The following is a 14254-nucleotide window of genomic DNA, read 5'->3' as shown; positions in this document are numbered from 1 at the left end:
TAGTTTCATTAAGAAAATTTACATAGCCTGTTACATAAATGGGAAATATGCACTTTCTTTCCAAGTAGAGCAGGGATCTAAAACCTTTTCTTCCGGGTTGGAAAGCAAGCACTGTCTTGGTTTGATGTCCAATTAGAATACCATTCGTCAAATCTTTTGCTTCCCATAGCACTGATGAATGGAGAAACACAGTGCTTCCTCTACAAGGGAATCTCTAGATTGGACAGAACATGGATAGAGAAGAACTGTAACAAACAAAACAACAACAAGACTTTTCCATCCTTATTTCCTGTGCCATTTCACTTATTTTTTACTTCTTTTTTTTCCAGTTTGTTTGTGCTTATTGATGCCATGATGCTCAGGCCTTGACCACAAACTTTTGCAGTGGATACAACTGCTCCTTCTGCTGCTGCTTCTTGGTCTTCAGCTTCTCCTCATGCTTGCTAAGATGGTAATCCATGGCACGTGTTTTCTTGGTCTGAAGACCCAGAATCTTGTATTTCTTGCCCTTATAGAACTTTCTGAGGTTTTCTTTCTGGGTCTGGTTAATAATAGTGTGAATGCAGGCAATGGATTTGCAAACAATTTGGATCTTGGAGAACTTGGATACCATACTGTCACTTTAGTGACATAGAGCTGGTTCAACTCCAACTTTAGGTTGACTAGCTGTTACAGCAGCTCCTCCTTTTTTCCAGAAAGACCTCAAACTCTAACCTTGGCAATGGTTGCACAAGCCACCACCACTTGTTCTGAGGAAAAGTGTTTTTTGCTTCTTAATTGTACTTCCCACTGCCACATGTACATCCACACACACCCTACAGCCACCATAGCCACCATTTCTGTAGATCAAAATGCTCTTCACCTTTCATGGCCTAACTTCTTTTATTTTAATTTTTTTTAACATTTATTTATTTTTGGGACAGAGAGAGACAGAGCACGAACGGGGGAGGGGCAGAGAGAGAGGGAGACACAGAATCGGAAGCAGGCTCCAGGCTCTGAGCCATCAGCCCAGAGCCTGACACGGGGCTCGAACTCACGGACCGTGAGATCGTGACCTGAGCCGAAGTCAGACGCTCAACCGACTGAGCCACCCAGGCGCCCCTATTTTAATTTTTTAATTAATTTTTTTAGAGAGGCAGAGAGAGAAAGCAAGGTGGGGAGAGGAACAGAGGGAGAGAGAGAATCCCAAGCAGGTTCCATGCTCAGTGAGGAGCCTGATGTAGGACTCAATCCCATGACACTGGGATCATGACCTGAGCTGAAATCAAGAGTCAGATGTTCAACCACCTGAGCCACTCAAGTGTCCTTCATGGCCTAACATCTTTTTTGGCTGTGTTTAATGTGGGTTTGCTTATTTACATTTTTGTTTGGAGGAGAATGGCAAAATTGATTAACCAAAGAAAGATACAATATCAACTGAATGTGGAATCTCTTATGCAAAAATAAATACAAAAAGCTTCTATCCTTAAATGCTAAAGAAAAGATTAATTTGGAGGCACTGGAGATGTTAGCATCAATAGTCTGGAAAGGCTCTTGTTATCAAGGTGGTTAATTGTTCAAAGGCCATGTTCACCCATGAGGCCAATTTAAGGCCAAAGAATGCATCTGCACAAGGAGTTTTCTTTTTTCAATAACTGTCAATAACACCACAAATGGAACACAAAAAAATTGATCATGTCCATATCATCAAGGGAAGCAAGGCAACTAGCCTAGAGCATTGAAGGGTCTGAGTTTTTAACTAACTTTTTAACTAACTTTGTCTTTATTGTTGAAAAAATTTTAAAGTATGAAAGCAAATCCAACAAGGAAAATATGACCAATACAAATAACAAAAGCTTCCTTCCTCAAAAGGAAGACAAAATCTCAAAATTCTTCTGCTAAACTTGTCACCATCGCACCATGCCATGTGACATTACTTAATTGTTTAAATTGTTAGCTTTTTGCTTTATGAAGCAGTATAACTCAAAAGCTAAGAGCATGAGCCATAGAGTCAAACAAAACCCCGGTTCTCATTTACTAGCCACATAGTCTTGGGTAGATCACTTTTTTTTCTTTCTAAGCCTCAGTGTCCTCATATGTAAAACTGGGATAATAGTAAAGCAGCAAGAGTCCAGGCTTTGGAGCCAAAATTCTTGGGTTTAAACCCTCTGCTCCACCACTTACTGGCATTGTGAACTTGAGCAAATTGCCTAACTTCCCTATGACTCAGTTCCCCTCCCCCTTAATAAAGTAGGGCCAACTGATTATCAGAACCTCACAGGATCATTGTGAAAAGTATAGAATATGCGTAAAACACTTGATAAGACCTCAATAAATGTAAGTCACTAGTGATGTGGTTTTAAGTGTTAAGGTTTGGAGCTGACGGCAAAGAAAGAATTCTTAAGACATTGTTGGTGTACAAAGGTGGTTTTTTTAAAGCATGGGGACGGGACCCGTGGGCAGAAAGAGCTGCACTGGGGTTGTGAAGGGTGACTGATTATATACCTTCAAGTTAAGAGGGGTTTAGGGATGGTGTAAGCCTCCAAGGTACTTTGGAAACAAGGTTTCCAGGATCCTGAGGGGGCTAGCTATTGTCAGGAAAAGATCATTTATTACTGTTTAGCAAAAACTCAACCATAAGACCCTTCAGATGTATATCAGTGTGCCATATTCTTGGAGGATGATTGCTAACATATATCTTGGTGGGTAGAGATAAAGGAAGTTTCCAAAGGAATTTTTATATCTTAAAGGACACTTACAGGATCCTGGAGGTCAGGATAATGTTAAGCTAAGATTGCCTTTTGCCCTTAGCAAAGTTGTCATCATGGAGGCAGCTGAATTCCTAGAGGAATGTCACTTTGCCTGTTTCAAGCACTTGTCAATGAGCTGTAGACAGTAAGGAAATTTAATTTTTCATTTGCTTTTGTTTCCCACATCAATTAGTACCCACCTCAGAAGGTTCTTAGGATAAAATAAGATAATGAATGACTAGCTTTTAATTTCAGTATAGTAAGTGCTCAATAAATGCTAGATTTTGTTATGTGTTTTCCTTTTGACTCTCCAACTGGCTTTTAAGTTCCTAGTGTTGGAAAAACAAAGTTATACCATAAGACGGCCAGAGGGGCTAACAAGGGAATTCCAGTCCCTGCCTAGAGACTCCTCTTCCTGAGTTCTTCCTGCTCTGCTTGCCACACGTGCCAAATTGCCATGAATGCAGACAAGACAAAACCATAAATTACCCCTCACACTTGAACTTGGGGTTCAGAATTATGGAGAAACTGTCTCCTCTGAGTCCATTGATGTAAATAAAACTCCCATCCACCAAGATCTCTGAGTGCCTCTTGGTTTCTCTGCCAGAGATCCAGACTGGTTCTATAACACTAGAAGAATGGTCTTCTATTTTTTTTATTGATACTCTAATGTCTAGCACTGTGTTCTATGCAAATAGGAGTGACTCAACTATAGCCAAAGGAAAGAATAAAAAAACAAGTCCTCATGCGAAAGTGGAAACTCGAATATCAGAACTTTAGACTCACAAGCCATGAAAAATTGGGTGTGTTAAAATTGATGGTTTGGTCAAATAACATATCTGATTTTGGCAATTTATAAATATCATCAATAGACAATTTGATGTTCAATTTCTTAATTGTGGAAGGGAGGAAAAATAATTTTCTCCCTATACTCTTAAGTTTGTGTCTGTGTTATGGAACGAGGCTGGTACGCTGGCAGAAAGACCAAGTGGCACTTGGAGATCTTGGTGGATTGGAGATTTATTTAACACCAGGGGGCTCAGAGGAGACTGTTTCTCCAAATGTCTGAGCCTGGAATGCAAGTGGGGAGGGTAATTTATAGCCAACAGCCTCCATATCTGTGGCGGTTTTCGCGCGCACAGCAAAGGAAGAAGAAACCAGAGGAGGGGTCTCTAAGCTAGAGACCAGAGTTTGTTTTAGCCCCATCAGCCATCTTTAGGGTACTTTATGCACTTCTCCAACAGTCCCTCCTTTGATGCCTTAAAAAAAAAAACTTTTAGTAGGCATCACCTTTCAGTTTTACAGGTTGGTACTCTCAGAAGGCTAAGATACATGCTGTAGTTTGGCAAGCAAGAGCATTTTCAATAAAATGTACCACAGCATTCAGTATACAGGGGCCAATGGATACAAGTAAAATTATGTAGAGGAGGGAACCCCGCCAGGGCAGGAAGCCAGGATGCCCAATCCATGAGATCCCATCCTTTCCACTGGTTGATACTTACCTGTTGTCTATGTCAAATTCTTTCCTTGAGTTCCTTAAACATAGTTGTAACTATTCCTGACTGTTTCATGAAATAGCAACATTTCTCCCCCAGAAAGGTGCAAGTCCCTCCTTTTTCTGAAGTGAGGAAGTCAAGGCCTCACCTATTTTTGAGGGTCACTGCTGCCAGAGAGTTTATTTGGCTTTGTAAGGTTACCAGAGAAGCTGCCACCCATTTCATGTCTTAATTTAGCTCTTGAGATAGTCTATGGTATAGTCCTATGGATGAACCTATACCCCCATTCCAGTTCCTATTCCTGTCGCAATTCCTGCTCCTATCAGAATGGGTAGCAGGATTGCCAGTTTAGTGCAGGACTTGGGGCTAAAGGCTATTGGGAACTGATCTTCAGTGTACATGGATATCTCTGGGGCTAGGAAGACGAAATAACATGTCTGAGTCCAGTTGGCTTCTAAGCATCGGTAGGCCAAATTAGAACACAGATAGAACAATCCAGGGGGTGAACATAGGGTTGTATTCCTCTTTAAGGTTATATTGCTTCAGCATAGGGAGGTACTGTTCATACCTTTAGGGACTGTACAGATTAGATTGTTGGCATTTGTGAGATGGATACCAGTGGCCAGTGGTCCAATTAAGACAGAGGTGTTGGTTTTGAGATTTTCAGGAGCTTCCCAGGTCAAAGGGATAGGAGTGGCTAAGTAAGCCCTTTGGCTGAGGGTCAAGCATATCCAGCAGGTTTGGGTGTGATTATCTATTTTATGAAGGACTTATAGAGTAGTGTTGGCCCAACGCTGGAATGGGGAATTGGTCAGCATCTGATCAGGGCTGAAAGGCTCAAACCCTGGCAGGCTGCAAGGGGAGTGGTCACCTTTATGGCTTATATTACCCTGTCTTGGGTATCCTTTATACCCTTTTGAAGGGCGCTGTCTTGCATCCCTCACCCATCGGAGATCCCCCATTGAGGAAGTTAAGTGTAGCAAGCTCGCTTCTCTTTCTGGAGGCCCTCGTTGTGGCATGGGTTCCTGACATTTTGGGTTATCTCTATGGTCCAATACTTAGTCCTTGAGGCACCGGGTGACTGACAGAGAGTGGGTGTTTTCCCTTGTAGCAATCTTTGTGGAGGGAGGTGAAGGCACTGAATGCCCTTGACACCCCTTATTGTCATATAACAATCCTGGGGAAAAAGTGGGTAAGCGGCAGTTGTGAGGGTGAAAGAGGTTATCATAATATACAGGCAATACTTAATAATCCTCCCATCCAGAGGAGGTATGTGAGACCCGGCATGCATCTTTTGTCCCATGTCCAGCTTGTTGGTGCAGTCTCTATCAGCCCAAGCGCAGGAAGTAAGATCCGGCCTAGGACACCAGTAAGGGACAAGGGCTGGCAGAGTTGCATCCAAATCCCTGGGCTCGGTCCATATGTTGATTCCTCAAGCTTCTGCTATGTGCAGGCCAGCCAGCTTCTGGGGTGTGACTGGAGCAGGGCTGGAGATCTCAGGGGCCAGTGTCTTTTTGAGGGTCAGTTTAAGCGGGTTGAGTGGATCTGGATCACTTCGCCAGGTTGAGGGTTACTCTGAGTTGGCCTTCTTAACTCTGGAGTGATGGACGCATGGGGTGAATACCTGAAACTGAATCCTCTATTTGGTTGTATGTCTGTAAAGTCCACCTCCAAGTCTTCGAAAGGGGCGGGTTTCTGGGAACTGTCAGATCAGGTTTAGGGAAGATATGGTTTGCATATTTAAAGATCCATCCTGTTTTCCAGTTGTTTAAATACTCATATGCCCATGGGGTCTTATTATTATCCCCATAGAATAACAAGCACAGAAGATTGCCTATACATGAAATACTGTGACAATTTTCTGACGTTTACCTCAAGTATCTAGTTTAGGCAAACAACAAACATTTAAACGCAATCATAACTAGAATTTAACAATCATAACAGTTCATTGTTGAAACATAGTTGTTCTCTCTGAAACCCCCCTTTCCAGAGATAGACAAATTGAGACCAATGTATTTGTAGAACAAATCCAGTCTTAACAAACCTGGCCTAATTATTTATATAAGCTTAGTAAGAATAGTGACTGATCATGAGGATCTTTTAAAGTTTGCTTTGCTGGAACCTTTTATAAGGAATCTCTGGGTTGAACTTTTAGTAGCCTCTCCAAGCCAGAAGCCAAGCCAAATACGTGCCATTAGACAGGCCTGCAATACCTGTAGAATTGGGTGAATTCCTCTTCATGAGGTCCCCAAGATATCCTGAGGTTCTTGCACCTGCTAGGAAGTGACCTTCTTTACTTAACCTGGTGAGGCTGCTGGGAACTCTGTAAGCAAGGCACCAGGCCAACATTTCCAAGGAGCTTTATGGCTCCATGTTTTATAAAGCCAACCCTAATTCCTTAAATTTGTCTGGTCATATCTGAGTCTATGAATGACATCCTCAAATATTCCAGTCAAAGCCTTGGTAAAATAACCAGTATTTCCAAATGGTGACCTGTTATAAGATGAACAGATTCTTATTGAACTTATGCAAACAATTGTAATTGCCATGAAAGAAAGAATACTCATTGAGAGTTTTGAATTTCAGGGGAATAATGTAGAGAGAAAAGATAAATGCTACAGTTTACAAATGCATACTTTATGACATTTTTGTATGTCATCGATATCTTAAGAGAAAGTTACCTTAATCTGGAAGAGGAAACATTAGGGAACCGGCAATATTTTCAACAAGAATCACAAAACTATAATCTTCCTCAGTTCATTTAATCCCATGTTCCTAATTCTTGTTCAATTTGAATGCAGCTTTTTAGTTCTGGAAATTCTTACCCATTTTAGTATTAATTGTAAAGATGTCAAATATCTGTATTTGTCCCCAAAGTCCTTTTTATAAGTCTCTTTGAAGACGAAACACATTTTGTGAGAGAATAAGAACAATTATAAATGACAAAATCTCAGAAATAGACATCGTTAAAGATCTGATGAGAATTCATTATGATGCAATTGACAAAGAAATTCAGTTATTTCTGTGGCACATAACATCTCAAGTAATCAGAATATTAAGTGATGACCTTATATCAAAACATTAAAATTTTAGGAATTGCATATATTCAGGCAGTTACAACATTTACCTGTGCAATACAATCTAAGGTTTACTATCGTATGACAGCTTTTCCAAATAACTTAACATCCCAAATAAAAGGACCTAATTGGTCAAAAAGACTTCATTTACCATTTAAATCCTGAGAAGTTTGTTAAAACCCCATAAGTCAGGGGCGCCTGGGTGGCGCAGTCGGTTAGGCGTCCGACTTCAACCAGGTCACGATCTCGCGGTCCGTGAGTTCGAGCCCCGCGTCAGGCTCTGGGCTGATGGCTCAGAGCCTGGAGCCTGTTTCCGATTCTGTGTCTCCCTCTCTCTCTGCCCCTCCCCCGTTCATGCTCTGTCTCTCTCTGTCCCAAAAATAAATAAACGTTGGAAAAAAAAAGAAAAAATTAAAAAAATAAAATAAAATAAAACCCCATAAGTCATAAGTGCATCCTAAATAGGATTACAGATCATTAAAAATCTTACAATTTTATGAATTCAACCAAAGTGGCAATAAAAGATCCCAAAGGTGAATGTATAGCATTATACAGTTGTTATCAAAACCTAGCTCCTTTAACATTCAGAAGTTTTAACTAAGTAATCAAAGACCTGATAGAGATGACACCTAAAACTTTGATTTTCCCGGAGGATAAACCTTTGTTTGCATTGTCTTATCACAAGGAGTTCAACAGGTCAAGAAAACTGTCATTTGAGCAGAGAAAAAAGCAGGATTTCAACCTTATACTAGTGTACTTTTAAGATTCCATTCATCTCAACCTTCTACAACTTTCTTTTGCTTCTAAATTTTGTCCCAAAGCCTTTTCTTTCCAAATAACCTGTCTCATTTAGGACAAAATTACTTTCTTCTACCCTCAACGAAACTGTATTTCCATTCCTTATATCTTTCTTATATACCTCCTATTTTCCTACATACAGAGTTGCTTTCTTTATTTTCATCAGTCTTAAGTACATTGAGCAGAATTTTAACTCTTAGGAAACCTTAGTCTCCAATTGAGGACTTAGTAACCAATTGGGAGGTGTTTACATCAGAATTTTTTTAGATGGTAATTTCATGAACCAATTAAGCACAAAGCATGTTTTCCAATAGGTCCAAATAGCCTTAATTTCTCAGCAATAAGAATTTGGAAACACAAACCCATGTTCAATAATCAAAGCTTTAGCATTCCAGCCTATTTGGAAAGTTTCAGGTTACCAAGGACCTTGAAAGTTATCTTAACAATTACCCATGAAAACTTTGAGACAGACAAAATTAACTATCATTAACAAATTGCAACAGAGATAACATGAGCTTATTTGACCTTTGTCTATAACTTTAAAGACAGGTCCAATAAACTTAAATTAGTTTAAACATCAAATATGTTTCACCTGCGTCCACCTAAAAGTCATTCAATTTTTCCCCATTGTCAATTTTCAGTTGGGGCACCAGTGGAGATATCTGAAATGGGTGGTCCAAGGGGGGGGTGCACTCTGCTTCTTGACTTGGAGTGTGGGAGGAGGAAGCAATGGTGCCTGAGACAGTGAGGATGGTATAGAACCACACCCAAGTTGGTGCAGAAACATGAGGGGGAGGGGAAGGCAGAAGCAGCAACTGCTTGGGAATATTCCTTAACGTCCCTGTCCTGAGGTAGACTAACCACAGTTAGTTCTAATTCTAGCTGTTAACCTGGGAAATGAGGGAGAACCCTCACATCTCTTGAGCAGAGGAACAGGGAGAGAGAGTCAGTGCCCCCTTTTAGTATGGTTCTATCTTGGCTAGACCAATAAGGTCCCCTTCTTGAGGTTCCTCCTGATTTCAGCTGGGTTTTTGGGACTTTCCCTGGTTGGGACACCTATTCTTTTTAATGTCCTTTCCCCTTGCAGTAGGTTCATATTAATGGCCTTCTCAGCCCCCTGCTCTGATCCCCTAGAAAGCCTCCTGATATCCGCAGATGTGGACCAGCATCTGGAGAGAGCCTGTGCCTGGCTGAGGGCACAATCTGGCCACTGGTCCTTGTGGGGTAGGGTTCTCTGGCCTGGAAGGGGAGGAGAGATGGACAGCTGTGGTGGCAGGTGCCATGGTGGCTGCAGAGGCAAGACAGACAGGGAGGACTTTCAAGCTCAGGGGAGGGGGGATGGAGCCTAATGAGTCATGAGGAGGCAGAACACTTGGGGAGCAGTGGGTCTCTTCTTTGGCTCTCTGGGTGAGTCTAGGATAAAGTGGCTAAAACCTTTGCCTGGCTCTCCTTGCACCATCCCGACCCCACAATCCTCCCCTGAAGCAGAGTTGCAGAGACAGAGGAACAGGGGTAACCCCTCCAATGGGGAGACCAGCCAGATGCCTGCCTGGCTGTGTCCTGAAGGAACCCAGGCAACGCTCAGCCCCACAGGTCCCAGCCCTGCAATCCATGATCAGAAAACACTCTCATATCGCCACAGACCGAACACCATTCATCATGGAATTGCAGATGGACCCACTCAGACTGTGGACCCTTGGGGTCCACAAGACCCTTGGGGTCTGTGGACCCTTGGGGACCCCAAGGGCGCCCGCCCATCCAGCCACAGAATCGAACTCGGCAGGCAAGCTACACCAAGTCACACATTCACACTCACATACACACCAGAGGTTCTTACATTCCCTCCCACAGAATTCCTACCTGTGAGACTTCTGAAGTCTCGGGAAGGGATCAAGTCCCCCTTCCACTCTTGCAAGTGGGCCTAACTAGATTGGGCCCCAGCCTTACCAGTTCTGATGTCGGGTCCAGGTCCTCACCTGCCAAGTCTACTGGAGTCCAGCGGGAATGGCAGAGCGGGGGCTGGCCTGAGTCAACTGAGCAGGAGACTGTCAAAATTCAGGCAGGGCAGGCCTTCTCCCTTGTGATCCCTCATTCTGTCCCCTCCGCGCCATTCTCCCAAACTGGTGGCAACAATGGGCCAGCGCATTTGTGTTTCCCAGTCAGAGAACCAAATTTCTTACAGAACCAGGCTGAAAAGCTGGCGGAAAAACCAAGCAGCACTCAGAGATCTTGGTGGATCAGAGATTTGTTTAACACCATCGGGCTCAGAGAAGACCATTTCTCCAAAGATCTGAGCCCCTAATGCGAGCAGGAAGGATAATTTATAGTTGTAAGCCTCCATATTGGGGTGGGGGGGGGGTTGTGCGCTCAGCAAATAAAGGAAGGAGAACCTGGAGGAGAGGTCTCTAAGCTAGAGACCACAGTTTGTTTTAGACCCATTGGCGATCTTTGGCGTACTTTATTCACTTCTCCAACAGCTGCACAATAACATTGATGACCAGGGCTATATTATAGCAGTTATTGAAGAAAGTGAAAGCCACCTCTATGACAACTGTGTAGATATAGAAAATCAGAAAGAAAAAGTAAAAGAAGAATTTAGCTGAAAGAGGTAATCTGCCCCAGACCAAAAGAGTGAGGCTGTAGCCTGGGAGATAAGCACTGCATTTAATTGGAGCATTTCAATATCAGAAAGAAGAAAGAAAGAAAGGAAGAAAACATATCAAAAAGAGGAAAGCAAGAAAGCAAGCATGAAAGAAAGAGAGGGAGAGAGAGAAAAAGAATCCAGCAAGAAAGAACACAAAATTCAAGGAAGAAAGGGACTGATTTACAAGAAAATGTGAAAGGAATTTAAAATGTGGCTTTACTGAATGATCACTAAGCAGGGGTGTGGTAGCAGTTTACAAAATGTTTGAATCGGATACTAAAAAGAGGAGGAGGAATTTGTTAAGAACAAGGAGGGATAATTAGACATTTAGAGAATGTAATTGACCAAATTCTCATTCCGTGTAACTCAACCGAAGCATTTCTGCTCTGCATACTGTGTGCACCTTTTGCCCCAAGGGATATCCTCTCATCTTCCCCTCCCCAAAAGAGGCCTGATCCTCACTCTAACGTTTATGTCTTTGTTCATGCACAGTCTTCTGAGGGGGAACACAGTATGCCACCTGAAAATGTGTCTAACATAAGGATTTTTTTGAGCTGATTATTTTTGAGGCTGAGGGCACAGGAGAATCTCTGAAAACAGAGTGGAAGTTGCGCTTTTGTTAGTGGAATTTACATTTATAAGGGAAATCTCCATTTGTAAGGGTGTCTTCCTCTCTCTACCGGGAAGTGCAGTATGACTATAAATCACAAGAGAATTTTACCAATGGAGAAGGCACAATTTAAATCTACATAATAAACCTTATGCGTGTTTACTGCACTTATCCCTATAACCTCCCATAACTGCCTTCCCACCCACCCTGATATTTCTTCTTGTCTTTAGATAAAGATGATATTAAAGGGGTAGCTTGGGCCATTTTGGGGGGTTTTACTTTCTCTTCCTGAGTCTTGCCCTTTGTATATACAGGAAGTATACATGTTATCAAATTTTGTTGTTTTTATGCTTAATTTTTAAATGTTTATTTATTTTGAAAGAGAGAGAGAGAGAGAGAGAGAGAACACAAACAAGGGAGGGATGGAGAGAGAGAGGGAAAGGATCCCAAGCAAGCTTCTTTCTGTCAGCGCTGAGCCCAGTACAAAGCTTGATCTCAGGAACCCTGAGATCATGACCTTGGCTGAAATCAAGAGTTGGATGCTTAACTGACTGAGCCACCCAGGAGCCCTTGTTTTTTCTTTTATTAATCTATCTTTTATTACAGAGATATCTCAGCCAAGACCCTAGAACGTTAGAGGAAAAATTATTTTTCCTCCCCTCCACCTCCTGGGAGTTACCCATGCCAGTGTGCCTGTCATGACTTCTATGTCCTTTCCAAAATTACAGCCTAGACTCCCACTCCCCTATGTCAAAGCCTGTAGGTCTAGTGGCCTTAATACCTTAAGAACATTATAGAAGAATCTACACTGGAGCTGAGAGACATCCATTTTGAGGAGCTGAGAAATTGATTGGCAGCAAGGTCACACTCTGGCCAAACTGACAGTTGTAAAATTTTTCTTCAGCAACCATTCTCTTCCATCCTCAGGTCCAGAATCCCAGACATCTCAGAATATATAAGTCCTTCCTGTAAGATGAAAAAGGGATCAAATAAACAGCATCATATATGGAATGTCTTAATATGTTAGATCTGAGGGATGGTGATCATTTTAAAAGAGCACTGTGGAGAAAGAAAAAAGCTTAAGTCAAATAAAATAATTATGCAGTTAGAATTTTAGACACTGGGGCATCTGAGTGCTGAGCTCTGAAGGAAGAGGAACACTATCAGTGAATTTTGGTTTACCATGTTAGTCACTCTGTAGAGTAAGAAAAATAATTTTCCCTCTTCACTTTTAGGTTCTTGGCTGAGACCCACCTCCCATTATAAAAGACAAATTAAAAAAAGAAAAACAAACAAATCTAATAACATATACACCTCCTGTAAAAATGGGAGCCAGGAAAACTGTAACTGCCCCAAATGGCCCAATCTGCCATCGTAAATACAATTTCCAGCTAAAGACAAAAAAAAAAAAAATGTTGGGATAGAGGGAGGCCAGTTATGAAAGGTTACTAGGAAAAGCAAGTAGACAAGGGTAAGGTTATTATGCAGACTTAAGTTGGTGCCTTGTCCACTCATAAAATTCTTTTGTGATTTATACTCTTCTTTCTCTTCTTGGTAGAGAGAGACAATATTACAAATGGAGATTTCCCTTCTAAATGTAAATTTCCCTAGCAAAGTGTAGCTTCTACTCTATTTTCAGAGATTCTCCTGTATCTGCAGCTTCTCAAAAATAATCAGCCCAAAAATAATGCTCATGCCAAAAAGGCCTATTTTGAGGTGGCACGTTCTGCTTTCCTTCCCCACATTAGTGACTCTAAATTGCTGCTTCCAAATCCCACACTGATCAATGAGACCTGAGAATACCAGGATATTGGAGCAATGCTACCCTCTTCTTTCTGACAATTCAGAAACATTAACCTTTGAGTGATTTACTGACAGAGCCCACTTACTATAAAGGAATGTCATTGCAGAATAACAGTTTGCAACTTTAGATGCTCAAACTTTTATTCAGATTTAAATAACAATTCATATATGCTGAGGGCTTTTGGGTGATAGTGGGGTTCACAGGGTCTGAAGCTCACGGCCAAGAAAGAATTCTTGAAGATGTCTTTGGTGCAAAAAGGTGATTTTATTAAAACACGGGGACAGGACCCCCATGGGGTGGGCAGAAAGAGCTGCCCCAGGACCATGAAGAGAGACTGGTTATATACTATGGAGTTTGGGGAGGTAAAGTCCAGGAGAAGATTCCAAGGAGATTTTCATATCCTAAAGAAGACTCAGGAAACTGGAGGCCTAGCTATTGTCAAGCTAAGGTTGTTTTTCCCTCTAACAAAACATTAGCATTAAGACAGTAGCCAGTCAGAGTGGCTAAAATGAACAAATCAAGAGACTATAGATGCTGGCGAGGATGTGGAGAAACAGGAATCCTCTTGCACTGTTGCTGGGAATGCAAACTGGTGCAGCCACCCTGGAAAACAGTGTGGAGGTTCCTCAAAAAGTTAAAAATAGACCTACCCTATGACCCAGCAGTAGCACTGCTAGGAATTTACCCAAGGGATACAGGAGTACTGATGCATAGGGGCACTTGTACCCCAATGTTTATAGCAGCACTCTCAACAATAGCCAAATTGTGGAAAAACCCTAAATATCCAACTGATGAATGGATAAAGAAATTGTGGTTTATATATACAATGGAGTACTATGTGGCAATGAGAAAGAATGAAATACGGCCCTTTGTAGCAACGTGGATGGAACTGGAGAGTGTGATGCTAAGTGAAATAAGCCATACAGAGAAAGACAGATACCATATGGTTTCACTCTTATGTGGATCCTGAGAAACTTAACAGAACACCATGGGGAAGGGGAAGGAAAAAAAAAAAGGTTAGAGAGGGAGGGAGCCAAAGCATAAGAGACTCTTAAAAACTGAGAACAAACTGAGGGTTAATGGGGGGTGGGAGTGA

At 41.9% G+C, this 14254-nt stretch overlaps 1 pseudogene; it reads right to left on the bottom strand.

Annotated features, from left to right (window-relative positions):
* Positions 1-358: 358 nt before the first annotated feature.
* Positions 359-837, bottom strand: LOC124509288 (60S ribosomal protein L35-like; annotated as a pseudogene).
* Between the last annotated feature and the right edge of the window lie 13417 nt (positions 838-14254).

Source organism: Lynx rufus, unplaced genomic scaffold (genome assembly GCF_022079265.1).
Source record: "Lynx rufus isolate CCGP_SWC_20201006 ecotype Redwood Valley unplaced genomic scaffold, mLynRuf1.p SCAF_14, whole genome shotgun sequence".
NCBI lineage: Eukaryota > Metazoa > Chordata > Mammalia > Carnivora > Felidae > Lynx > Lynx rufus.
Note: the sequence above shows the minus strand (reverse complement) of the source record. Positions and strands in the feature narration are given on the sequence as shown.